The following is a 26,604-nucleotide window of genomic DNA, read 5'->3' on the forward strand; positions in this document are numbered from 1 at the left end:
TTTTTATATATATTTGGTGGCCATCATGTTAGAGATGCGGTTTCACCCAATTAAACACTTTTGATCTACGCTTCCAGTCCACAACAAGTGTTTTGGTTTTTGACATTTCATGAGTAATAATGGGCAATCACACTTAAATGAGTAAGTACTTAGAGAGGTGTGTAGCTGGGTAGATCCAACTATCATCTATTTATCATGGCTTGGGAGTTATTGGGATAGCTCAGTTGGTAGAGCACAAGACTCTTAATCTCAGGGTTGTGGATTCAAGCCCCACACTGGGGGCATTGCAAGGGGTTGGGCTAGATGACCCTCGTGGTCCCTTCCAACTCTACGATTCTGGTTTCTGGTGAATCAGACCACCACTTCCCCACCCGCAACAAATATGCTGCAACTGCTGTTACAGAAAGAACATGATGGTGGTGGTGGTGGTGGTGGTGGTGGTGGTGTTTATTTATATCCCACCTTTTTCCATCACAGGCAGCTTACAACTAAAATAGAAACAGCTACAAACATAAGGGAAAAAGCAATCCTTAAAAAAAAACCACAATTAAACACCAATAGATTAACCTTTTAAAAATTCATCTCTTTATTCTAATTTTAATCCAAAGGGGAAAATATTAAAACATTTTTCTGCCTGTTGCACAAAAGGTCCTTCAAGGCAGTTAACAATGTTAAAAATAAAAACTATTAAGAATAGCAAACTTGAAGCGGTCCAACATTTAGGGATCCTCAGGGACTCCAGAAGTTTTGATAACAGGTACACCATCTCTGACACTACAATAGCATGGAGTCCAACATGCTATTGAGAGCTTTTTGTACAGGAATCTTTTCAATTCATCCCCCATGTTGTCAGAAATGTTCAAATGAGCAGTCCAAACCTTGGTGGTCCCACAGCGACACCCGAGGGGCAACATTTAGGGAAAGCCCCAATAGTGTGGGAGGTCAATTGCAATTCCACTTGTATCTTACAGTGGAAGACAGTTTCTTTTTTTTTTCTTTTTTAAATAATATTTATTAAGATTTTCAAAAAAAAAAAAAAAAGAAAATACAGAAAGCAAGAATTAAAATACGTTCATAGCCTTATTTTCATATATCCACTTTCTGGGACTCCCCCCTTCCCCCACCCCTACCATATTCCTTTTTCATATTGTTGGCTCCACAAGCTCTCAGTTCTAATTAAAAACTTAATTTGTTTAAACCATTATTCGAATTTAAAATTTCTACACTCCACATCAATACCCTTAATAAAACACAAAAAATTTCTTTCCCAGGGCCCACCCCATTTTCATTCCACAATTTCCCTTTTTTTAATAATAAAAACACCCCACATAATAAAAGTATCAGAAATAAGAAATAAAGAGTATAATAGATGAGACAAAGCCAGTTCAAAAAAAAAGAAGTTAACAAGCCTTTGGATTTTAGTTCTCCCCCCCTGTCCCCGGTTTAATTTCCCCCTGACCACCAAACCATGTTATCCGCCTGGGATTCTTACAATCCATAAATCACCTATTTCCCCCAACTCCTTGCTGGTTTTTTCTTTTTTTTTTTTCCCTTTCATAATCATTTTTAGAACACTTAACTTCAGATCTTTAATAAAGCTCCCCCCATTGTTCTTTCCAAATTGTAGTCCAGTTTCCTCTTGTTCCGCTGCTGAAACGTTCTAATTCAGAAGCTTAGTAAGTCTGCAGGGATTATTATTATTCAGGAACAAAAACTTGCGTTCAGTCCCTTCCTTTCTTCAATAGAAAATTCTATTGTCTCCTTTAGCTGAACACCCTGTAGACAAAATATTATTTCCGTTTCGCAGCTTTCCCAGAAGATAACCAGTCCTGTAAAATTCCAATGGTGTTTTTTTCACTTACGACCATCTTTGTAATGTCCCGAAACTCCTCTAGGGGGATTGTTATAACTTTGTCTTCTCTAGTCCAAAAGTCCGATTGTTATCCATGTTTTCGCCATTTTGTATCCAAGTTTTAACAAGTTGTAGCAAATTGTAACAAATTTAGCCAGCAAAGTTCTCATAATAAAATCCTCTCTGCTTTCCGACTTTGACAGCTACTTTGACAGCTGTCAAAATCTCCGACTCTTTTCACCAGGCTCTCTCTTCAATCACCCCGGTTCCCAGGGGGGGGGGTTACGTTTCTTCTCAGTGGAAGACAGTTTCAGCTCCAGGTTTTGGAGAACTCTTATGCAAGACACCCTCCATGGTCCCTCACTTCGATGAGCCTACCTCCGCATTGCAGCAGATACAACCAACTCATGCCAATGCTCCCCTCCGCTGGAAAGTAGACCCATAGCAGAGGCCCAGCTACGCTGTTCCTTGGTGCTGGCCCTGGCAGAAGAGAAATGTTTGTTATTTATCAGGAGCCACCTGTCTGGAAGCAGCCCTGTGTACACTTTGGCTTTAAAGCACATTCAAAGCACATTTCCCCCCTCAAAGAATTCTGGGCGCTATAGCTTGTTTAGGATTGCTGAGTTTTGTAACTCTGCAAGAGGGAAACAACAGTGCCAGGTCACTCCTCCTGAAATGAAAAGGAGGTGAATCATCAAGCTTGCGATTTCACAAGGGATTCTTGACCTTTTGAGTTTAGTTCAACCTCCGCATTACTCCTTCGGAGTCTCAGAGGCTGGCAAGGATTCAGGGCGTTCCATCCCAAGACTGTGGTTTTATAATCCGCCTGTGCTCTTATTACAGGAACAGAGCCCGCACGGTTGGGCTAAATCAAAGCTTTTAGTTCACCTGCTGAGTAAAACACTAGGGACTTGCCTTAAGCATTCATTATTCTGTTTCCTTTTTTAATTAGCTCAGCTTTGGTCTCGGGTCAAGTAAGTTTAAATGGGATCATGTACTCCAGATTTAACTACTTGTGTTTTCTTAATACTACAATAATTGCATGTGGGAACAAAACGGGACAACCATGGAGAGGGGACGGTTATCTGATCTGGAGCAGGCCATTTGTGTGTGAAGGCATATCTAGTCCAGGGTTGTGAACCTGGCACCCACGGGAGATGTGGCACCCATGAAGTCTTGCACTGGTACCCTTGGGCAGGTACCCCCAGACTCTGAGCTTTCAGATAAAAATATAAAGTAATCTCTAGCCCTCCTACGAAGAAAGTTATAGGGCAAAATGTGCAGGTATCTTATGAGTAAATTCTGTGAAATGAGCATGAGTGTTGTGTGGCCACTTTGTATATTTTCCTGGAGCTAAGGAATGTTCCCTGTTGCTATTAGACAGCAAAAGAGTGTGTATGTGTGTGTAAAATCAATAATCTCCACCATCAGAACAAGCAGGACATAGCTGACTTCCCATAGTAACTATTATGTTTTCAGGGGTGGCTGTCTCTAATTTTGTGTTACGCCACACTCCCCATGGAAGCCATTTTGTTATGCCGTGCCCTCCATAGCATACCCTCAAGGAACGCAAGTAGCGCTGTGGTCTAAACAACTGTGCCTCTTGGGTTTGCCGATCAGAAGGTCAGCGGTTCAAATCCCCACAACGGGATCAGCTCTGATTGCTTTGTCCCAGCTCCTGCCAACCTAGCAGTTCGAAAGCACACCAGTGCAAGTAGATAAATAGGTACCGTTGTGGCAGGAAAGTAAACGGCATTTCCGTGCATTCTGGTTTCCGTCACGGTGTCCCGTTGCGCCTGAAGTGGTTTAATCATGCAGGCCACATGACCCGGAAACCTGTCTGTGGGCAAACGCCAGCTCCCTCGACCTGAAAGAGAGATGAGCACCGCAACCCCATAGTCACCTTTGACTGGACTTAACTATCCAGGGGTCCTTTACTTTTTTTTAAAAAAAAAGCATACCCTCCAACACACCAGGGCACTGCTCCTGCGTGAGTCACGTGATCCGGGGGAGATCGTGGTCCCCAAAATACACAGTTTCTTCATGGCAGCTTCCCAAAAACACGTTCTGGGGCACTGCGTGAGATTGCGGCCCCAAAAAAGGGGCCTGATATACTGCATCTCTTTTTCCTTGCCCTCTTTCGCACTCTTCAGGTGCGTACTTTAATGCTTGGGGCGGTGATGAAGGCAGACAAAGAGCTATAACCTGAGATTTAAAAGTGTGATACGGAAATTAGAGGCCATGAGCAAGAAAGGTCAGGGTAGAACCACACACAAAATCAGAGTAATGACTGTAAGAGCAGATCCAAAGTCGCTTACTTGGAAGAAGGCGGATCTGTATCAAGTGTTGGTGGGGGCGAGGAGGGTTGGTTGTATAGATCCACTCGAGTTTCATCTGGATTCCACCGTTAATTATCTGTCTGCATGATGACACCAAGGGAAAAAGCAAAGCAAAACCACAGCCCTGCATGAGTCACTTCCTCCTTCCATCATTCCCAAAACATCATCTTAATAACAGCTGCTCATACCTCGTAGGTTATAATTATTTGAAGCGTTCCAACTGATACCAAAAGGCAACTCGTCAGATTGTAGTTTGGCCTGAATAACTTCATCTGTTGCTGCTCCAGATAAGATCTAAGAGGACTTGTGGAGAAGCTAGTAAAATGATGGTTAGATGATGTTACTGTTCAGTGGATTTGCAGCTGGTTGACTGATCAAACACCCCAAAAGTGCTCACTGAAATCCCCACATTTTATTTAAATTATACAAATGTTTTCCACCCTTCGTTAGAGTTAACCGGCATTTCTTTCTCCTATACACTCACAGCATTTTCAACAATCAAGGACACTTTCGCCTCAGTCAGAAAAGAATATGTTTTAAATAGGTTTTCGTTGTTTATCACTTGCTGTTTTGCCGGCCCAGGGCTCCTTTGGGAGGAAAGTCGGGATGTAGATTTAATACGTAAAGGGAAAGTTTCACGCGCGCACACACACCCTACACACACCAAGAAAATTGTCAATGGGTATGCATCAACAAAAGCATAGTCTCCAGATCAAGGGAAGTAATAGTGCCACTCTATTCTGTTTTGGTCAGACCACACATGGAGTACTGTGTCCAGTTCTAGGCGCCACAATTTAAGAAGGATATTGACAACCTAGAACGTACGCAGAGGAGGGCAACCAAGATGATCAAGGGTCTGGGAACCAAACCTTATGAGGAACGGTTGAAGGGAGCAGGGCATGTTTAGCCTGGAAAAGATGAGACTGAGAGGAGATAGGATAGCTATCTTCAAATATCTCAAGGGCTACCATATGGAAGATGAAGCAAGCTTGCTTTCTCCTGCTCTGGAGGGTAGGACTCAAACCAATGGCTTTAAGTTACGAGAAAGGAGATTCCGACCAAACATCAGGAAGAACCTGTGAAAGATTCTTAAACCGCACAATAAAATAACAAATAGGGTTTTTGTAAATAAATAGGGGTTCTTATTTGCTCATCCTAGAAGCCTCTGAATCGTGACAGAGGAGGTGTGCCTGGTTATATACAGAAATAATAAATCTTGGGAGATGGAAACAGAAAATTGATGGAATGGAGATAATCAGTGATAATTATCTGAGGATGTAGACTCTGTAAAGGAAAGGATGTAACTCTGTATGTGAGAGGGCATACAAACAATATATACACACACACACATTAGAGATGCAGCCTACACCACAGACTCATCAGAAGGGTTTAGTAATTCTGCACCCCATTAGTAGTTTAATACTGGAAACATTATTCTAAATTCTGAAGATGTTTACTTATGACAGCAATGTAATGAAAGCCAAAATGCTGAAGATCTAGGGGCTACAGATTGGTACATGTTGTTCACGGGGGCCAAAACAAAACATAACTTAACTGTGCTTTAGTATTATGACAGGAATGTTTGCAAAAATAAAAAAGCCTTCGTTCGCATGCACGCATGCATAATTTCCCGTTAAGTCTGTAACAGAAGGGTCATGGCAACAGAATGTTTTTCCAGAGAAAAACATTACTGGGAAGTGGAGGCCCATAGGAACAAAAAGTAGGATTAGAGGCTGACCTTGAATCTTCTGCCGTTAAAAAAATGAAAATTTGTACTTTCTCTTCAGAATGGCTACTGTGTCATTGGACTCGATGGTAGGAACAGTTATGGGGTTCGGACAGAGCAAGTGAATGGGAAACCTACAAAAGGAGGGATATTCCTAAACAGATCATCTTGGATTCCACTGTTAATTATCTGTCTGCATGAGGACACCGAGGGGAAAAGCCTTGAAGCCTTTCTTTATATGATATTCACAGAAAAAGTAAATCACACACTTTTATAATCCATTGTCCCGAAAAACTTTATTTCGCCTTCTCCACAAGATCTGTAACCAGAGAGATTCTGAGCCCCCAATAATTCCACCATGGTTTGAAGATGAGATTAAGGAAGGTTGGAGAAACTGAGCATTTCAAAGATGGCCAGGGATTAGTGCAGATTAATTTCATCAAGTAATTGTGCTTTTAGTGGGCGCACAGTATGAGAGACAGAAGAGGGATGTAAAAAACACCCCCCTAGATTTCAATAACCTTCTGGTCTGCGTTTCAAAGGTTTGTATTATCACAACTACTGCTTTCAATAAAGGCTTACAGAGACCTTGGCATTCTCTTTAGTGACGGGAAAGGAGCCTTGTCGCCTAAACAACAGGGAGAGAGCTTAACATGTTTTGGTAAACTAACCCCGGAAATGCGTTAAAGGTCCTTGATACAGCAGAGTTCCCAGTTGCTCATTTCTCCACCTCCCAGATGGATGGTGATAATTCAGTCCATGCTTTATGAACAGTAAAATTGACGGAAAGTTTTGAGAGAAAGGTCCAGCCTCCTTTTTTTTTTCTTCCTTTCTTTTTTTTGGAGGTGCTAGGCATTGAGGGGAAGGCTCCAGAGTGAAAGGGAGAGCTCTCTGACACACAGCTTTAGAGTGGACCTGTACCTGGAAACCACAAGCCAAAAGGTAAGTGTGGATGAGCCCACTGCTTGGAGATGTCCTTTGGTAGAATATGAGACTCTCAGTCTCAGGGTTTGGGCAATAAATTCCTGCATTGCATTGGCTTCATGACCCTCATGGTTCCTTTCAACTCTGCAATTCTGTGATTTCCTTCCCTGCTCTTACCTGCCTTGCTTTGCCTGCGCTAAGGATTTCATGTCATTTCCATTTTTCATTTCCATTAAGCTTTGTATATCCATAAATGGAGTAATGAATTTATGTTACATTCAGGAGCCAGGGTGTGTGTGGGTTATTTGCAAACTTATGAGTGTAAGCTTTGCTCCTTGTTCCTCTGGGTTGCTACTAAGCAAAAGTGAATTTGACTGGAATCCAATGAACATTGGTGCACTGGCCAAGATTTGGACCAGGGTTGATTGGATCTCCAGATTAACACCACTGAATTATGCTAATGTCAGAATGGTCCTTCCAAAGCACTAATGTGTTTGTGTGGTCCACTATGCTGTGAGCACATCCATTTCTAATGCAAGTATAGAAAATAAAATACTGTAGTTCTTCTTCTGTTGCAAAATAGTGAACAATTGAATGTGTATGCAAAACTGTAACATACCATAGGTATTAGTCAAATCAGTGATTTAAGGGTTGCCAGGCTGTGAGAATTTGTTGGGGGGGGGTTGTTTTAAAGAAGATATATTACCTTTGACTGAATTGTTCGTAACCAGTCTCTGAACATAATTTGGGCTTCCAGTTCACAAAAGCATTGCCTTTAAGGAAACCTGATACTTATGCCTTAAGGCCAGATCACATAACATATACATTGCTTACCTTGCTCGCTGACCTGCAGCTAAATGTGTGAGCTGCCACAATTGGAAAAACTATATGTGCAGCAGAGATATTTTTATGAGCTAAAGGAGCAGATGCTCAGGGCGGCAGATTGAATGGGGTGGCAACAACTGTTCCTAGTAATTGTGAAGATTAGAAAGTCATGCAGTGTGAGTGAAACTGGGGGGGACGACCTTGCTTCCCCCATAGCTGCGGCCTTGGATTCAAACAGAAATCAAACATCACTCTTGACTTTCTCAGTTCCCAGCTTGCTACTTTGCTTCTGGCTCACATCACTCCAAACTCAGAACCCTTTCCTTTGATTCCTTAGCAGCCCCATCATCTCAGCAGGAAGCTATCTTGGCTATTCCAAAAAATTAGAAGGACACCAAGGCATACAGCGTAACACCCTGCCCGCCCCCCCCCAAAAAACCCACATAGCAGTATTTTTGTGTTCTTATATTGTAAACCACCTTGTGCTCCACGGAGAGGGCCGTTTAGAAATCCAACAAAAGAAATACAGTAAATGGAACTTCGGGCAAGGATAAATCCGAATTGAATTAGAAGGGGGCCAAGGGATTCAGCTCTCATAACAATATTTTTGTGTTCTTATATTGTAAACCACCTTGTGCTCCTTGGAGGGAGGGCGGTATAGAAATCCAACAAGTGAAAACAAATGAAACTCCTGGAAAAGGCGAGGAGGGAAATACAGGGCTGCGTCCTGGCATGGTCTTCCGCACTGGGCAGCCACACGCCCGCAAACAAACCCCGCGCGTGTGGAAGCGCCCTTGCGCGGGGGTAACGCGCGTGTCGCGGGCGAAAAGCCTCGAATCTGGGTCGCGGGGGCGCGCGCGAGAGGAGGGCTTGTCGGGACGCCTTAGCCGAAGAAGAAAGAGGCGGGAAGCAGCAGCGGCGGCGGCGGCGGCTGGGTCCGTCCCTCCTCGCCGTGTCATCCAGGCCCCTCCTCCGTTATTAATCCCTCTTATTGAAGGGGGGAGGGTGGAAAGGAGAGGCGGCCCGGGACTGCCCGCTCCCCCCCACGCAGTCCATACCGTCCTGTCAGCGGCGGCGGCGCCGCCTGCCCGCGCTTTCCCTCTTTCCCCCCACAGACACGCGCGCACGTCTGTATTCCTCTAGGAGAGACACCCGGGCGCGCCTGCCTCTCTCTCTCCCCCTCCTCGTCCGCCTCAGCGCCAGGCCCGCGACTCCTCCGCGCTCGGCTCGGCTCGGCCCGGCCCGGCCGCCGCCTCCTGCATGTCTTTGCTGCCCTCAGCCCCGCCGCCTGAGCAGCCGCCTCAGCCCCCTCGACAGACGCCCAGGCTGCTGGATGCAGGTGAGCCGCCCGAGGGGGGAGACAAGGCCGCGCGCGTCCCGCCCACAGACAGACCCACCGCCCGGCTCGGGTGGCTGGCGGGTGGGGGGAACTGAGGCGGCGGCGGCGGCGGCGGCCGAGAGCGAGGCCTTGTTTGTTTCCGAGGCGGCCTGTGGTGGAAATGGCCGCTTCTTCCCCGCGGCCTCGGCCCGGTGGAGGTGAGGAGCCGCGCGAGAGGCCCCGGCGCCCCCTCAGGCGACCACCCCCCGGGGACGGAGAGCCTGCCCTTCCTGACACGCGGGGATTGGGGGGGTGGTGGTGGTGGTTGTGTCTGGCCGTGTGGCGGAGACGGTCGGGACGCGTACGTGTGGAAGTGGAAGCGGGGAGACGGAGGAGCGTGTGAACGGGCGGCGCACCCGCGCGCGGGTCGGACCCTGGCCTGAGTCGGTGGCGCAGGAATCCACGGGACTTAGCTCCCAAGTGGGTTGTGGTCACGGCATGGTGGCGAAAGGCTGCCGGGTTGTGTCCGTGGCGGTTGCACGGAAAGTGACGGGAGCGTCGTGCTTCGAGGAGGAGGAGGGGTGGCGAGCGTGGCCGACCCAGGCAGTTGTGCTTTTAAGTGCGTATTTGGGTGTGTGTACACGTATGCTTCCCTGGATAGCTCAGTTTGGTTAGAACGCGGTGTTGTTAACACCAAGGTCGCAGGTTCCTACAAGAGGGCTGCATTAATAATAATAATAATAATAATAATAATAATATATTTATACCCAGCCCATCTGGCTGAGTTTCCCCAGCCACTCTGGGCAGCTCCCAATCGAGTGTTAAAACAATATGTTCCTGCATTGCAGGGGGTTGGACTAGATGATCCTCAGGGTCCCTTCCACAACTCCTTTGATTCCATGTGTTGTAACCGCTTGCTGCATTTTAACGTGGCAGTTTGGTTCTTAATCTCTTCTCGCTCACAGGCACTCCTGAAACGATTAACTGCGCCTGAAATTGCAGGGCACTGAGCACACATACACCAAAGAAACCCCGACTTGGAAGCTGCCTGCTTCCAATACTATAAACTTATGAATGTAAGGGTTTAGCTCATGTTTGTCCTTGGGTGACTTCACTGTTGTAAGCCTTCTCTGGCTGGAGAGGAGGGATAGAAAGGCTTCGAAATAAATATGTGGCTCAGTCGGTAGAGCATGAGACTCTTAATCTCAGGGTTGTGGGTTCTTGCCCCACGTCGGGCAAAAGATTCCTGCATTGCAGGGGGCTGGACTAAATGACTCTCTTGGTCCCTTCCAGCTCTTCAGTTCTAAATATGCTGGTGATACTCTGAGGATAACTATTAGATTGTGAGTAGGGATTGCGATGTGATTTTATATTGGAGTGGGCCTGCTAGGACAGTTTTCCATGTAACATGGCCATAAATTATACTCAACAGAATTATAGGCTGAATGCAGCTTTCTGACATGTGTATTTTCAATTCTTGTCTGTCACATAATTTCCATCTTTGGGTGACCGCTTAAAAAACCCTTAATATGTGAAGGGGCCCAAATAAATATGTTGTATGTGTTCTAGATTGAAACACAACCTGATCCAGTGTAGGGTTAATTGCTAGGGTGTTGGAGCTGGACCAAGCAAGGAGAGCTGGATTTGAGTCACTTCATAACCATAAAGCTTCCTGCCAATTGCACTTCACTTAGTGTTGTTGTAAAATGGGATCATAACATCTCCCTCTGCCTGCATACCAACCTGAGATCCTTGGAGGAATGGTGGAAATGTGAGATATAGGTAGCTGGTGTCCATTATGTTTTCTATTAGCATGTAATATTGTGTTGTAAGATGCTCTGGAATAAGGAAATCAGGGGGATTTGACAACTGTGCTCTTTAAGAAGTGCATGTGTTCAGAGGAAATCTGGGCAGTTTATATGGACTGTTCCCTAACAGCAAGAACACTGTGAATTTACACATCAAGTCTGGGCTCAATCCTACATCCATTTACCTGGCGTAATCCCACTGAACCCCAGTGGGACTTACTTCTGATTAGACTTGGATAGGATTGCACTGTAAAATGGTATGAGTAAGGAGGGGCTGTATGCATGTGGATATATCTTGGGGCACGTCCTGATGTATGTACTTGGTGTGTTGAAACTTCTGTGTTTTGTTCCCCGCCTTTGCAAGGTTAGTGTTTCTGCTGTCTTGAAAATAATGTTTTAAAAACTCCCCACGTTAATTAAATTGAATAAGCATACACACAGAGCTTAAAAAATGTAGACATGTAGAAGGCATGGCCCCTGAATGAACATTTGGTTTGCTGATGCATATGTCTGTCTAAAGCAGTGCAAAGGAGAGGGGAAGCCAGGCTCATTCTACAGGACAGAAAACCCTGGCTACTCCTTTTCAGTCTGCATACACTCTTAATGTGAGAACTTTCAAAACGTAGTAGTCACTCTAAATGTTAATATTTGATTTGCAGCTTCCTTACTGCTTCAGAACTGTTGCTCTTTTCCACCTTTCTTTGGATCATGTACAAGTAGCAATGCTGTTCAATCAAGGTGTCATATTTCACGATATTTTCAAGATCAGAGTGAGGTGGAAAACTGCACTAATCCCCCTCTTCCCCAATATACTATTTGGACTAGTAGGGCTCAGGCAAAGGACCTGAAGTTGCAGTCCCCACGTGGACTAGTGCTGTCAGGCATGCTGAATCTGGGTATGTAACACATGAGAAAGCCACCACTGATAGGCCTTATCTAGGATATTTGGCAATGTAGTTGTGTTTTAATTCTAGGTTAATCCTTCAGTTTTTATAAATGGATCTTGGTAGTCTCAGGAGTTTTTATTTTAGTGTCTGTACTTTAAGACAGGTTTATTTTCACATTTTATTAATTTATGTCCTGTTAGACTAACCTATTGTCATGCACAGTTTTGTACCGATAGCTTATTATGTAAAATTACCTAGCATATTTGACAGGTACGGACAAATACGTAGCATGTGAAAAGCATGACAAAACCAATACAGTGGTGCCCCGCAAGACGAATGCCTCGCAAGACGGAAAACCCGCAAGACGAAAGGGTTTTCCGTTTTTGAGTTGCTTCGCAGGACGAATTTCCCTATGGGCTTGCTTCGCAAGACGAAAATGTCTTGCGAGTCTTGAGATTTTTTTTTCGCTCCCCCCCCCTTTTTCTAAGCCGCTAATAGCCTTTTAGCAGCTAAGCCGATAAGCCTTTAATAGCCGCTAATAGCGCTAATCCGCTAAGCCGCTAATAGGGTTGCTTCGCAAGATGAAAAAACCGCTAGACGAAGACACTCGCAGAACGGATTAATTTCGTCTTGCGAGGCACCACTGTATATGCTTTTAAAGTGTTAACTAGTGTATTCTGACTGTCCATAAAATACTGGAAACAGCTTTAAGGCACACAGTGATTTCAGAAGAAGTTGGAAATGAAATTTAGAATGAAGCTCCAATGGGAAGAGATCTGTCTTTTGTTTATGGTGTTCTACAAGGTGTAATGAACACTAAAGTTACGAAAGTTAATAAGTTTCCAATGTTGAGTGGAAAGATTTGTTTCAGCATGGCAAAATTGTGAGTTTGAGCGCCTTCCTTTAATTACATAGCTATCTTTATGCTTCTGAATAGACCCTTGGATTTCAGTAAATAGTATGGTTGCTAAACATACCTTTGTAAAAAGTTTGTCAGAATGGGATCAGGTTTAGTATATGGTAGACAAACTTTCATGTAAGTGAACTGAATTCCCTTTGTTTATCTGATTTTCTCTAGAGCTAATTATTGGAAGAAACATTGGATTGGCCTTGTCTTTAAAGTGAGGAAAAACACCAAGAGAAAAACACTCAAAACTAGCCGTGAGCTTAGAATTTAATATTGTTGCTCTGACTCTTGTTCCACTACAAACCTGGTGGGTTTGCTGTTTTCCATAACCATGGTGAAATAATCTGTGCAAACAAGAATTAATGCAACGGACACTGATAAATGTACAGAATGACCCAGAAAAATAACTTTAACTGAAGAACCTGTATCCTATTTAAACATATTACCAAGCCTAGTCACTTCAGTCAGCATTGTGCCTAGTTACTGACTAATAGGAAGTGAAGCTGATTAAAGAATGGATACTGCTTGATCTGATTTCACCATTTGCTCCACTTCTACCCTGCCCACCAGATGTAAATAAGTTACAGCATGTCAACCTTTTTACTGTAATAAGACTTGACACATGGAACTATTTTTTAAAAAATAAAATAATGCAGGCAGCTTGGCCTAAAATTCCTGTGTTAGCATTTAAACTTTTGGCAATCCTCTACGTTGATTAGGCACATTAACTTCAGGCAAGCTAAAATCAACTCTGACAATGATAATGGTGTCCTTTGTGTATTCAGTGTTTGCTGATCTCAAGTGAGTGGGTCTCGGGCATAGTGAGCATATTCATATGCAACAGGTGCTTCTGAGGAACCTATCCTTTTTCACAGAACAAGCATTACTCACATTCAGGCTGTACACCAGCTGCAGACTGGCATCTAGCATATTCAGCTAACTTTGTTTGAAATGCACCATGGATATATAAAAACACGCAATATAGCTCCTTATTTGAACATGCTGGATTTCTTGAAAAACCTCTGGTTCCTGACCTTCCAACTCCTATTTTCAAGCAATTTCTCTATCATCTTTTGTTCATCAATATTAGCTTGTCCTAGCTCTGGGGTAGCCAACGCTCTGACATCCAGATGTTGTTGAACTCCCAACTGCCATCAGCCTCAGCTGGTATAGCCAAAGGTCAGGGATTATGGGAATTGTAGTCCAACAGTATTTAGAGGGTGCTACATTGGCTACCCTTGCTCTAGCTAGGCAAGGATGCATGAACAGGGTGTTCAGCGGTTGCACCTTCTTAGTCTAGTTTTGTATAGCATTTTTGCTTCTCTTATAAGGAAGAAAATAGAGTTTGAATGTATTATGTAGACGTCACAGCATCAGGAAAAATAAGGGTTCACAGTATTTTTCTGATGAGTGACAAAGCTGTCTGGATTAATTCATCCACATCTTACTCATAGGCCAGAGACAGAAACTTCTGTACCTTACATATAGACTGATGTATAGATTTTCCCTTCACTGTTGCCACGATGGGGAAAAAGTAATATAATCTTCCTAGCAAATAGCATATTGGCACAGAAACTTTCTTAGATGTCGTGTTAACCGCCTTGTATTCTTATGGCTTTTATGGATCCCTGAGTGTCTGAATTCATAAACTTGGTACAAACTTTTAGGTTACACTTACCAGGATAGTCACAATCCTGTGGTTTCACTATTATTTCATGGTGATTAAACAAATGACATCTTTTAATGACATACTTGTTGGATACTGAAACAAAATGGGAGAACAGGATACAGTATTGGAAGTACTATGCTGGATTTTATTTACCTGCAGTTGGTTATGCAGTGATAATTGTGGGTATGGTCTACGGATAAAATTAAGCAAAGGCAAGGTTTATAATGGTCGCATTTAATATATTGCAATGGCTTGAATTTTTAATCTCTCACTGCATGGCTTGATTTCCCAATACACCCTTTCCTCAGCGTTTTTTTCCGAGAGAGCTATATTCCAAGAATTGTTTTGTTTGCCTTTTCTGTGTTGAACAAGGTTAAGACCTTTAAGCAAAGCTAGTACACGTTTAATAGTAACCTCATTTGGAAGCAAAGCTTCAGTTCCTTCTTAAGTCTGATCAAGTTCAGTGGCATGCAAAGTACTTCACCAGAGGACGTGATTGATCGGGTGTAATTCAGATAAACATAAAGCCCCACAAGCTAAGCCTGGTTGTGAATAGGATTTGGCAGTTAGTGTCCTTCCTTGACAAATAATGTAATGCAAAATAAAAGGCCAAACGTTCACCAGTCCAACAAATGGTATGAGCTATGCTTTACTAGTGGAATAACATGTGCGCGCCCCAATTGATACTCATGCAAAAGTGTGTTTAATGGCACAGTCTTACTATAAAAATGGAAATCTCATCACTGCCCATTTAACATAGCATAATTATGCAGCAATATTAAGCTACTGAAAAGGAAAACATCTGCTTTTGGCACTTTAGTAGAGGCATAAGTTTGAGGGCTAATTAGAAATGATGCTTATAAGATGTGAGAGAGCTTTGAAGGCTGTCATGGGTGTTACATTTTGTTAACTTCTTCCAGTGTAAATGTGTTAGTCAATTTTCTTAGGGATTGGGAGCTCATAAGCCGTGTTGTATATCTATCCATAATAGAATACACCAGGTTTCCAGCTCTTTTTTCTAACCACCAGTTTGCAAATGCTTCCCAAAAAGAACTGAACAGAGGGTTTGCTTTGTAGAAAACGTAACACATGTGCTGTTTAGAATTAATACTTCTGGGGAAAGTAGTTGTTGCATTTTTTAGGTTTTGTAATTTTCCAGGCAAAACTATTCTGTGTCAGGCCATTCGTAAGTACCAAGTTTTTGGTAAAGAAAGTGAGAACAATTGAATAAAAAATGTCAAAACTAGAAACACCCTCCATAGAGTTAGTGGGTCATTGCAGTGTACTACTGAGGAGTAAGAAATACCCTCTCTAGTACATTCAAATGGGATTTCTGTTAGACTGGTTTTTGACCGCTGAAACTTTGGTCTGGTAGTCCCTGTCTCTTCATGCTTAATGCTTCAAAGCTAGGACTTGGTGGTTGGTTGAACTAAGTTCAGTGTTTTTAATAAAACTTGGAATGATCCGATGAACTTTTTAAAAAAGTGTGTAAGCATATAAAATATATTCTCAGCCTTTTGGCTAAGAAATTATTTTCTGTTAAGATAAAGTCATACAGATATTATGTATTAATCAGCATAGCAATTTATTAGTGTTAGTTTCCTTTATGTTTACCACTATAAATATTTCTCAGCATTTATAGATAATTGCTGTAATGTAAGATAGCTGATGAAGTTATTAATCCCTTATACTAGAACCAGTGTGTGTGTGTGTGTGTGTGTGTGTGTGTGTTAAATTTTTATGCTGCCCTTCATCCAGAGATCTCAGGGCGGTTCACAGCATAAAAATGTAAAATAAAAACACTTAATATATGATAAAAACAAAGCAAACCTATAATTCTCCCGCCAAAAAACACACACCACACTTAAAAGAATATAGAATATTAATCAGCCTGGTTGAAGAAGAACATTTTTGCCTGGTGCCTAAAGGTGAAGGTGTCAGGTGAGCTCCCCTGGGGGGAGAGCATTCCACAAGCAGGGAGCCACTGCAGAAAAGGCCCATTCTTGTATGAACATTCTCAGGGGGGCCTCCCAATACAGGTGTAACTCGAAAAATTAGAATATCTTGGAAAAGTTCATTTGTTCCAGTAATTCAACTTAAAAGGTGAAACTAATATATGAGATAGGCTCATGACATGCAAAGTGAGATATGTCAAGCCTTTCTTTGTTATAATTGTGATGATTATGGCGTACAGCTGATGAAAACCCCAAATTAACAGTATCAGATAATTGGAATATTAAATGAAATCAGCAAAACAAGGATTGCAAATAGAGCAATATTGGACCTCTGAGAAGTAGAAGCATGCATATTTACTCAGTACAGTGGTACCTCAGGTTAAATACTTAATTTGTTCCGGAGGTCCGTACTTAACCTCAAACTGTTTTTAACCTGAAGCACCACTTTAGCTAATGGGGCCTCCTGCTGCTGCCGCACCGCCGGAGCCCAATTTCTGTTCTCATCCTGAAGCAAAGTTCTTAACCTGAAGCACTATTTCTGGGTTAGCGGAGTCTGTAACCTGAAGTGTATGCAACCTGAGGTACCACTGTACTTGGTTTGGGCCCCTTTTGCATCAATTACTGCCTCAGGGCAGCGTGGCATGGATGCTATCAGCCTGTGGCAACTGCTGAGGTGTTATGGAAGACCAGGATGCTTCAATAGCAGCCGTCAGCTCTTCTGCATTGCTCAGTCTCATGTCTCTCATCATACTGAAATAAATGAACTTTTCCACGATACTCTAATTTTTCAAGTTTCACCTGTATACATGTGCAGTGCTTAGCTTAGATGTAGCTTAGATGTTCAGCAGCTTGTAGACAGAGACAGCAGTTCCATGTAAATAGTTTGTAAAGCAAGTTAAAACCTGTTAATAGGCAGGCTTGCTGGATCTGATCCAAGTTCTCTAGTGGATTTATGACTGTGTGGTATGAATTATTACACACTTGTGTGAGAATGTCTATCACATGATGATACTGCCTCAAGTGCCTTTGCAACTGCTTTACAGTTGAATAAAGTTTAGCTTGCTTCTCTGCCTATACATAGTTTTATTTAAAAAAGGAAGCCAAACCTCTTGCTTTGCAGACTTTCACTAGAGCAAATTAGTGAATGAAGACTTGCTTGCATATTACAATGCTTTATTTTTTGGAGCAAGTACTTGGGTTTCAAGGCTGCCTTCATTCTATAGAAATCTGAGTAAACAAAAAACAAATGGAAGAGCTGCTCAGTCTCTTCAGCTGTGTGGATTCAGTGTCTCACATTTGCTTTTAAGTTAGATGAGAAAATAGAACTGTAAATTGAAGCTGTAAAATAAAGGGATCTGATAAACAAACAAGCAAATTGTTTGGCAATTTAATGTGAGGGGTTGTAACCCTGCACATGTTTTATTGAAGCAAAAATGGTAGAAATATTTGAAGGTCTAATTTCATAACATATTAAAATGGTTGTCTGCATTTTCACTATCTTTGTTGTGTCCTGCTACAATTGAAGTGTGCAGCTTGTTTGTATCTCAGTGTTGCACAACTATGTGTCCTGCAGTTGAATTTACAGAAGTATTTGTGTCTTTGAAACTGAAGACATCAGGTGATGCAACCTGTTGTTGACTAAGGTCTTGATTTATAGACCAGCTGGTTGCCATCTATGTGACCTCTTTCCTTACAGCTCTTGATCAGACTTCTCAACTAATAGTGGGTTTGCAGTCATTCCAAATAGATTTGGAGGCCCCTCTGAATTTCAGTTTGATAAACCAACCCCTGGCAGCCCTTTCAGAGCCTAGAAATAGGGATGACCTCGGGGAAAAGTTGGTGTTCCCAGAGAAAAATGAATGTTTGAGTGTTTCTTTGTCCCCCTTCCCTCCCCCCTCCAGCCAAAAGACACTGGAGACATCTAAATGGCTACAATACAGAACTCTGCATGTTTGATTAATCGATGCCTGATTAATGTTGTTATCAAGAATAGGCAAATTATGGTAAAGCATTATTGGTAATTCTTTTATTTGAAGTTGTTGCAGCTAACCAAGGGTCTGAGTTGGCCTGCTAAGTTAATATTTTCTCTCCCCCCTATCACCACTCCAAGATTCTACCTAAAATGACACAGTGCTGTAGTGGGCAGAGCCCAGTAGCCTCATATTGCCCCCCCTCCCCAATCATCAGATTGACCATTCAGTAGAAGGCTGTATGCCTGTGTAGGTCCACACATGCAGTGTGAGATTTTTAGCTGTACCCACTGCTGGCATGCAGTTCCCAGAGATTTAGCCAAGGGCAAAAGTGGCCCTCTGGACAAAAAAGTTAGCCACCCCTGCTTTAGATGATGATGGAGGTGCAGAATTATCAGTTCCCACTATTGGAAATGTGACCTGACAAGTTCTTGTCTGTCTGTCTGTCTCTTTCTTTCTTTCTTTCTTTCTTTCTTTCTTTCTTTATTTTTTTTAGCGCTGGGATTTTACTTTTCTTGTTATTTGGTCTGTTTGTAAATGCAAAGTGTGGCTAATTCTGGAGATTCAATAATCAGCACAAGATGCATTCCCCACCCAGTAGAATGCTCCACTTTGTGTGAGACTTCTTTTACATCCTTTTGTTGTGGAAATGTAACAAATTTGCCCTTTTGAAGGGTAAATTAAGACTAAAAAATTAAGTGGTAGAATGGAGTGCTTGTAAGACCCGGGGCCAGATCTCAGCTGATACACCTTATCCTTGCCTCAGGTTTTGGCTAGCACACATTTTAAATAGACTAGCTGTTCCAATTAAGGCTCTGATATCACAGGTTATTTTCCCCAAGTATTAAGCGCACCCCTGTACTCTGCCAGCTTTAGTCTATTTGAGGAAAACAGTATATCAAGAGTTGCTAAATATATTCCAGTATTGATTGTGGTTCTCCTCTGGGCAAGTATATAGCCATTTTCAAAGTTCATCTTTGAGTGAAAATTGCCTCCAGGTGATCATTCAGGGAAATTTTGTAAATTGCTCTTTTTTTCTTTCTTTCTTTACACATAACTTGCATAGCATGTGAGACGCACCGGGTTAATAACTTATTTGCAAGATTTATCTTAATAGTTGTGCTGATTACTAGCAAACTTGCAAACTTGCAATTTACTTGCAATTACTAGCAAACTTGAGCCCTGTACTGAAGTTTCTATTTATTTGTGGTATGCTGGCTTTTTTACTTGTGTTAGAAGAACTCTCAGAAACATAACCTTGGTATTTTTTATAATAAAAACAACTAACCTTTTTGTAGTAAGGGTCATATTTACCCTTGGCCAAGCCTTTGTGGGTGCCAGTGTTGGGTATGGCCACCTTACCACCTCACAAGGTACATGCAGACACACACCCATTCCCCTTGGCTGATCCATGCAGATTAGTTGAGGTGGTGGAGGAGCTATTACCCCCTCCCAGCTTATCAAATGATCAATTGGTTCATTGGGAAAGGGTTGATTTGCATCTCTGTTCAGGTGCTGGGAGAAGCTTAACTGTCTCTACCTGCTCCAGTGTTGCATCTACTCTTTAATTTTATTTTTGCTTCCACCAGAATCAGTGGGGTCTTAGGGAGGCTGGAGGGAATATTGGGGATAGGGCCAGATGTGCAGCTTTGGCTTACCATGTTAAAAGAACAGCCGATGTTCTTAGAATGTTTCATAGAATGAAAGTTGCTTTCAGTAAACCACAAGGCAAATTTTAAAAAAGAAATTAGATATTCTGAAAGGGCACTGGACAGATCTTCAGGTCGGTGTATTTATTTAACCTGTAAAACAAAGCTTTTTTAAATGAACAGTTAGAGCCCATAAATTAAACTAGGTGCTCCAGATTAGATGACAGAAACAACATTCTTAATTGTGCCCATGTTCCAACTTTTCAGCTGCTCCATCTTAAGGTTTATTTTGTCGGTATTGAGTCAGGTCTGGTGGTTAAGGGGCTTGTGCACAATAATAATTAATGTCTACAGTAGTTTCTAGCCCTTATTTACTGGAAAATAGCATATAACCCTGACCAAATTCTCTACAGAGTCATGTGCCAAGGATTATTTTTGCGTTATTTATAATATTTGCTGTAAATTGTTCAAGGCACATTTTGTAGAAAGCATATAGGGGAACCTGCATCAAAGAATTGCGTGTGTGGGAAGGGGGAATTGCAGTGTCCACCACAGTATATGTAACCATATGGCTGGCATAAAATCACATTGTGTTTACCTGGCATGTTGTTCATACGTTTGACTAATGTTTTAACATGGACTAGCCATCGTAGCTGGGGTTGGAATGGTGGATTCCATATAGTGGAATCTGTCATATTCACTTCCCTGCTGACTTCTGCCAACCAGGGGGAAAGGGAGCAAACGTTCATCACTGACCACTGGTTCATCATCACTGACCACTGGTCCTGTTAGCTAGGGATGATGGGAGTTGTAGTCCCAAAACAGCTTTCCCTGAGAATTGTAGTTCTGTATCTGACGATCCAGGACAGAAGAGTTAAGCACTTGTGTCTCTTTTCTGATGCAAAGAAAAAGGGTTTTTTCTGCTTCATGTTGCAAGGAAAGTTGAAAAGTGGGTTGCTTTGGTGGTACCATTCCACAGTGTCAATAACCTTTGAAATGGAGGGGCAGGCAGGATATGGCTGTTGCCCGTGCACTAGAAGAATGTCCAGCTGAAATTTCTCAGAATAATCATGCCCAAATGGGGCAGCTTCACATAAGATTTTTCCTACATGCTTTTTTTTTTACTTCTCTTTAGGAAAATTGTATGTATAGTGTATAAAACTGCAACGGGTTACATGCAGATATGGATTAATCTATACAGTAGCTCTTCTATTCAGTGTGAGGAATGGAAAGAAAGAAGATGGGAACTGTTCTCAAAATGTGTGTCTGTCATGGAGTGGGTCGGGAAAGCTTACCAAACTTGTGACAGGTGGAAGAATGATGTGTAGATTGCAACGGAGTATAATCCCAATTAGCATTGCTCGCTGGGGCTAATGAGATTTGGAGTCCAGTAACATCTGAAGGGTCACAGGTTTTCCATCCCTCCATCCATAAAATATTGTGTATTTTATGCTTGAGTTGTGTGTGACTCATAGGTTCTCCTGACTTGCTAACTAAGCCCTAGTGGTTTCCTACTTGCTGGGTTTTGTATTCTGCATCTCTAAGCACACATACATAGTAGTGTGTTCATAGAAGCTAAAGCATTTTAATTACCTGTGGAATTTTTTAGGAGTCAGGTGTAAAAGCATAAATAATTAAATGTATAGTATATATTAAAGCCTGTCATCTGCACCAGTTTGCAAAACATGTGCTGTATGCTAGCAAGGACAAGCTGTATCACCAGAACCTGTAGGCATCAACATAATCTACTTCATGTGATCTGTGTACTATATTAGGACTTGAACAAACAGAAACTTAATGCATTACTTTTTATGCCATGAGTATTAATATCTATACCAAGAAAAGCATGCATAATATAGAAGTTCTGCCTAGTGCCAGCTTCGTAAGCATATTGCAATGGAAAAAAACCATTCACCCAGCCATTCCCATGTGAGATGCCTGCAACACACATATGAACCGTGCCAATTGTCATGCTGAAAGCTGTTGCTCCACCTCTTGCAAGATGAGTGTGGGGCAACCATAGCGCAAAACCAATTACCAGAACCTGGCCAAAAACCCAGAACCTGTTAGTATTTCTTTCATAGGGAAGTAGTCTTCTGAAAGCAGAATATCTTGAATGGAAGTTTGAATGAAAGTCCCAAACTTTCCCCTCATGGGCCACTTGAAAATCGCCGAGGGTCTTGGTGGACTACTTAAGGGTCATTCCACACCAATTTTGGACCAAAAAATCTTTAAAAATTAATTAGAGATTATCTCATATGTATGTACACACACAAAAATTTTGAACAAAATCTGAGACATGAGAGCACAATCGAGTATTAAAATCAGGTGATTTGGCATGGAATGACCCTTAACTATTTTTCTGTTTGTTGTAGCAATTGCAGTTTCATAGTGTTCAAGTTGTAATACAGCTGGCAACCACTTAGCATGTGACTGATGGATACATGACTGCTGACACATGCTTTTGACCCGAGAAGGTGGCAGGGTGAGGGTAGAATGGGCTTATGCACGACTGCTGGTGTACCCAGAACACAGCCCCCATGCAAACTGGGGTTTGCCTGTAGAATAAAATTCAGTATAAGAAATAAAGGAAACAATAAAAAGGCAATGGTGAATATGTAATGTGATGGATATGCCATCTCCTGTCTTCAACCACTTCCACAGAAACATCATGTCCCACCTGATTGAGGTTTGGGGGCCAGAGTCTAGAAACCCTAGGTATAAACTTTAGTTACTTGGAGACATTACTCAGCACCAAACCACATTTTTCATACAGTATTGAGACAACAGGAGACAATGCCAGTTTTCTGGTGCATCATGCACAAATTCCTGAAACCCTTGTTTGTCATGTTCACATCCTGCCTTTCTAGGTGTATGCATTAAAATTTTAATTTGTGAAAAAGACCCTTTTATACAATTTCTGCAGTTGGCACTGAGAAAAACACCTTGTAAATGTCTCTTAGGCCTCAGACAAATGCTCATTGAGATGTTTGCCTATATTTTGTTGTATAACCTTTAATTTAGTAGCAAACACTGTGCCTTTTTTTATAAGGGAAAGAAGGAAACTGAAATTATTGCTGTGTCTCAATTAAGGTGGAAGTTTTTAGATGGCAAATTTCTGAGTTGCATTTACAACCATGACAGCATATCTCTACAAAGTCTCAAACACCCTGAGATTTTTTGTGAACAGTTGGGCAAAATATTTTTTATGTTTATTATCTAAGTGACTTAACAAGATGCTGACCTTTATTAAATAAACCTAGAGTTCAAATAACAACAGTCAACCAGCTAAACATAAAATCCAATATTCAGTCAGATGAAAGAGGAAAATAACATCCTAAATCTACCCTCTGGTGCAGTTTGGCAGTCTGCAATAGCCAGTGTTTTGACTCAGCTATATTTTGTTATAATTTATATGGCTCCTTAACACAGATTTTAGAGCCAACACCTGCCCTGAGGTCTTGCTTAGCCTTAGATCAAAGCAACTGGCCTTCATCCACTGCTGTTTTCTCAGCTGCTAGACATTTCTGTAGCTGCCCCAGGAAAGGGGGCATGGGTGTCAGTACGGTGGTGTATAAATTATGCATTCCTTTATTCTGCAAGTATCCCACAGTTGCAGAAATCAGTTTGTAAAGAGGAAACGGTTATGTGAATTGGCCTTTGATCACTCTTCTTTATAAGTGTTTGTATGGTAGATTCATAAAGGATGTTTGGGGATACCATCGAGTAAATCATTTGGCAGTGTGTACAGAGAAAAAAGTTGGCTTCCTCTTTAGAAGCAGGAAACTCCCCACTCCAGATAATCAAAGCTGCTGACCAGTGTCCAGATAGGAACAGCACAGCTGCTTATAGCGTTCCTCTGGCAAGCCATCAGTCATCTACCACGAATATCTTTGCACAGCAATCTAGCTGGCTCTCCAGGATAAATAAGTCTTGAAAGCAAAAATATCAGTCCACCTTTTTTGGTCAGTTTTCTGAAACTGTATTTAGAGAATCTGACAGTGTTTACATTGCTTAAAATAAACCTTTTAAACATTAAAAGCCTAGAGTTAAGATTTAGAGGCTAAACTTTAATGGCTAGCTGAACTTCACCTGGGATCTTTCCTTTGTCCTACTTCATTGATGTTTTTGAGAACAGCCTGCAGCTGCTGATTGTGTGAGGAACTGGAGGCATATCTTCTCTTTGGAATGTTCACAGGACATTGCCTCTTTTTTGTTTTGCATACTTATATCTGAGCAGAGCTTGTGTTAGGACTAGAGGCTGCTGTGTGGCCTTTTTGCAATGAGTCCGGCAGCTTTTCTGCTTTGTAGCTTTTCTGTTTTCCTTTCCTCTGCACAGCTCTGAAAATTAACAGTTTCAGTGGGAATGCACTTAAAATCTGATTGTGACTCTGTGAATTCAGAATATTACAAACATCCTTTGAGTTGTTCCTAAGAAAAAGAAATGTCTAATCAAGGGGTCAGCAAACCTTTTCAGCAGGGGGCCAGTCCACTGTTGCTCAGACCTTGTGGGGGGCCGGACTATATTTGGAGGGGGGGTGAACAATTTTTGCCTGCCCGCAAAGAGGCCTGAAGATGCTTCACTTTACCTGTCACAGATGTCATCCCAATAGCCGCAGCTGGGCTTCTCCAGCCAACCAGGCACCGTGGTGGGGTAGCAGGCTGTGTTGGCCAGTGAAGACAGAAGCAGCAGCCCTGGCAGAGGAGCCACAGATGAAGGTAGGGGAACCGGAGCATCGCTGGAGCTTTTACCCACCACCTGCTTCTTCCAGAGAGGCACCGCGGAGAAGACAGAGCCTGCTACCAACCCGCAAGCGGCGGCCGCGGCCACCGCAACTACCCACCGGAACGCCATGGGAGGAATGAAGGAGGGAGGGAGGCAGGTGGCGGTGAAGAAAGTGAGCAAGGAAGCGGTGTGGAAAAGGGGCACGGAGAAGGAAGGGCAGACGGACTGAGGGAGAGGGAGGAGGAGGAAAACGCAGCAGCAACTGGCAGCCAGCGTCACACGCTCCCTTCACAGCACCACCCTGCTGAGGCGGGCAGGCAGGCTAGCATACTCGACGGCACCCATTGTGGGACAAGATTGCTCCGTCCCTGAGGAGAAAAGCGCCACCGTGTGAGGGAGAGGGAATGAACACACGTGCTGGCGATCCCCGGACCGTCCGTGGGCCAGATCTAGAAGGCAGTTGGGCCTGATCCGACCCGCGGACCTTAGTTTGCCGACCCATGGTCTAATTCAGGCATGTCCAAAATCCGTTTAGGGTTGACCCTTTGGTTGGCCCTCACGGCCCTTCACTTCATCAAATCTGGCCCTCTTTGAAAAAAGTTTGGACACCACTGGTCTAATCGGAACTTGAAGAAACAACATTTTCTGTGTGTTTTTGGATCCTTGCTGACAGAAATTGGATTGATAACGGGGCTAGAGCCTGTAATTCTTGTATTACTGTAGTTTATTTGTTTAAGGCTGCAATCCTTACCACTTTTCTGGGAGCAGACTAATTGAGACTATTGGAACATGCCATAGGCTTGTACTGTAAAACATTTGTATCCCTACTGTCCCATGCTCTCATGGTGGGTTAACATAAAACCAAACCATTAGGCTTTAGAAGAAAACACAGCAGTGGAACTCTGTAATAATGGAATAAAGCAGTTATTCATCAACAGCCACATCAGCACCCAACTCCAAATGGCAACAGCTCTCTAGGATGGGGAACAGAAATGCTTCTAGTCTTTCTACCCAATATCTTTTTAATTTGAGAAGCCAAGGATTGAATCCCATCGGAGGGTGCTGGGGAGGGATGCAGCAAAATTCGTGCATGAAAAATGGGAGGCGGGGAGAGACATATAAATAGAAAGAAAGCTGCCTCCCCCTCTTTGGGGTGTGTGTGGAATGCATACAAAATAATGAATGAAAAAGCTCAGGAAAAGCAATGAAGCAAAACAGCGACTTTTTATGTAGAAGGAGGAGGAGGAGGAAGAGGAAGGAAGGAAGGAAGGAAGGAAGGAAGGAAGGAAGGAAGGAAGGAAAAAAGTGAATAAAAGAAGAGAGAGGGTTGGAAAAGGCGCTGGCTCCTCACCTTCCTCATCCAGGGTCTCTCCAGCTCCATTGGGTGAAAGGAAGCCAGCGTGCCGTGGGGAGGCAGTGAGTGAGGCCGGGCCAGGGGCGACCAGGCAGAGTAATAGCCCGTCTCGGGGTGGGGAAGGGCCGGACAGAGGCCAGGCAAGGTGAGGGCTGGGGGGCAGCAGTAGGGCTCTGCCTTGCCTCTACTCTCAAGTCTTTTATTTGGATGCGAGATCTGCAGCTACTAACTTCAGGGGCCACAGGCCGGCCTGCCCCTGTCACACCATCGTTCTCCCGCTCTGTATGAATGAGTAGTAGTATGGTGGAGATTGTCTGTTTGTTTTTAAAAACCTTGTCACTTTTTCTGAGAGTATTGTGCAGAGACTTACAGCTCAAAGCAGCCACGTTAATAAGTATAAAACATTGTGATAATCAGTCCCAGATGGGGCTCCTGTCTCTGAATAATTCCGTGAAAGGAGTATTTCACCATTTGTAGCTTTTCCTCTCTTTGCGTGGCAGCAGTATGCTGCCCTTTCAAAATCCTTTTCTCAAACACTGTTAAGGGTACAGGATTCTTTTCCACAATGGATGTGTTTAGAACGATAACAGCTATTTTAAGAAAATGGTTGCTTGTTCTAAGTACAATTGTGTTTCAGGCTGGAATGCAATTCTTTTGGCGACTTGTATTTCCAAGGATGCCTTTGGAAATTTGTA

The 26,604-nt window shown here is 42.8% G+C and overlaps 1 protein-coding gene and 1 long non-coding RNA gene across 4 annotated transcripts in view; one reads left to right on the forward strand and one right to left on the reverse strand.

Moving 5' to 3' along the window:
• Positions 1-2,161: 2,161 nt before the first annotated feature.
• Positions 2,162-6,857, reverse strand: LOC308485476. Its single transcript, XR_013990549.1, has 3 exons — positions 4,171-6,857; positions 3,583-3,719; positions 2,162-2,332 (listed from the first exon to the last, which is right to left on the reverse strand). It is a non-coding gene; the product is annotated as an uncharacterized lncRNA (long non-coding RNA).
• Positions 6,858-8,582: 1,725 nt separating this feature from the next.
• The window catches only part of CNOT6L (CCR4-NOT transcription complex subunit 6 like), a 36,053-nt gene continuing 18,031 nt past the window's right edge, over positions 8,583-26,604 (forward strand). The window contains exon 1 of one of the 3 annotated variants that reach the window (XM_081020881.1): positions 8,583-9,005. The gene's annotated coding sequence lies outside the window, so the exon portion shown is untranslated. Of the gene's footprint in view, positions 9,006-9,095; positions 9,203-12,779; positions 12,801-26,604 lie in introns of those variants that run through there. The other 2 variants (XM_081020882.1, XM_081020880.1) reach the window with 2 other exon arrangements.

The sequence above is a fragment of the Podarcis pityusensis genome (assembly GCF_964106645.2).
Source record: "Podarcis pityusensis genome assembly, chromosome: 9".
Taxonomy (NCBI): Eukaryota; Metazoa; Chordata; class Lepidosauria; order Squamata; family Lacertidae; genus Podarcis; species Podarcis pityusensis.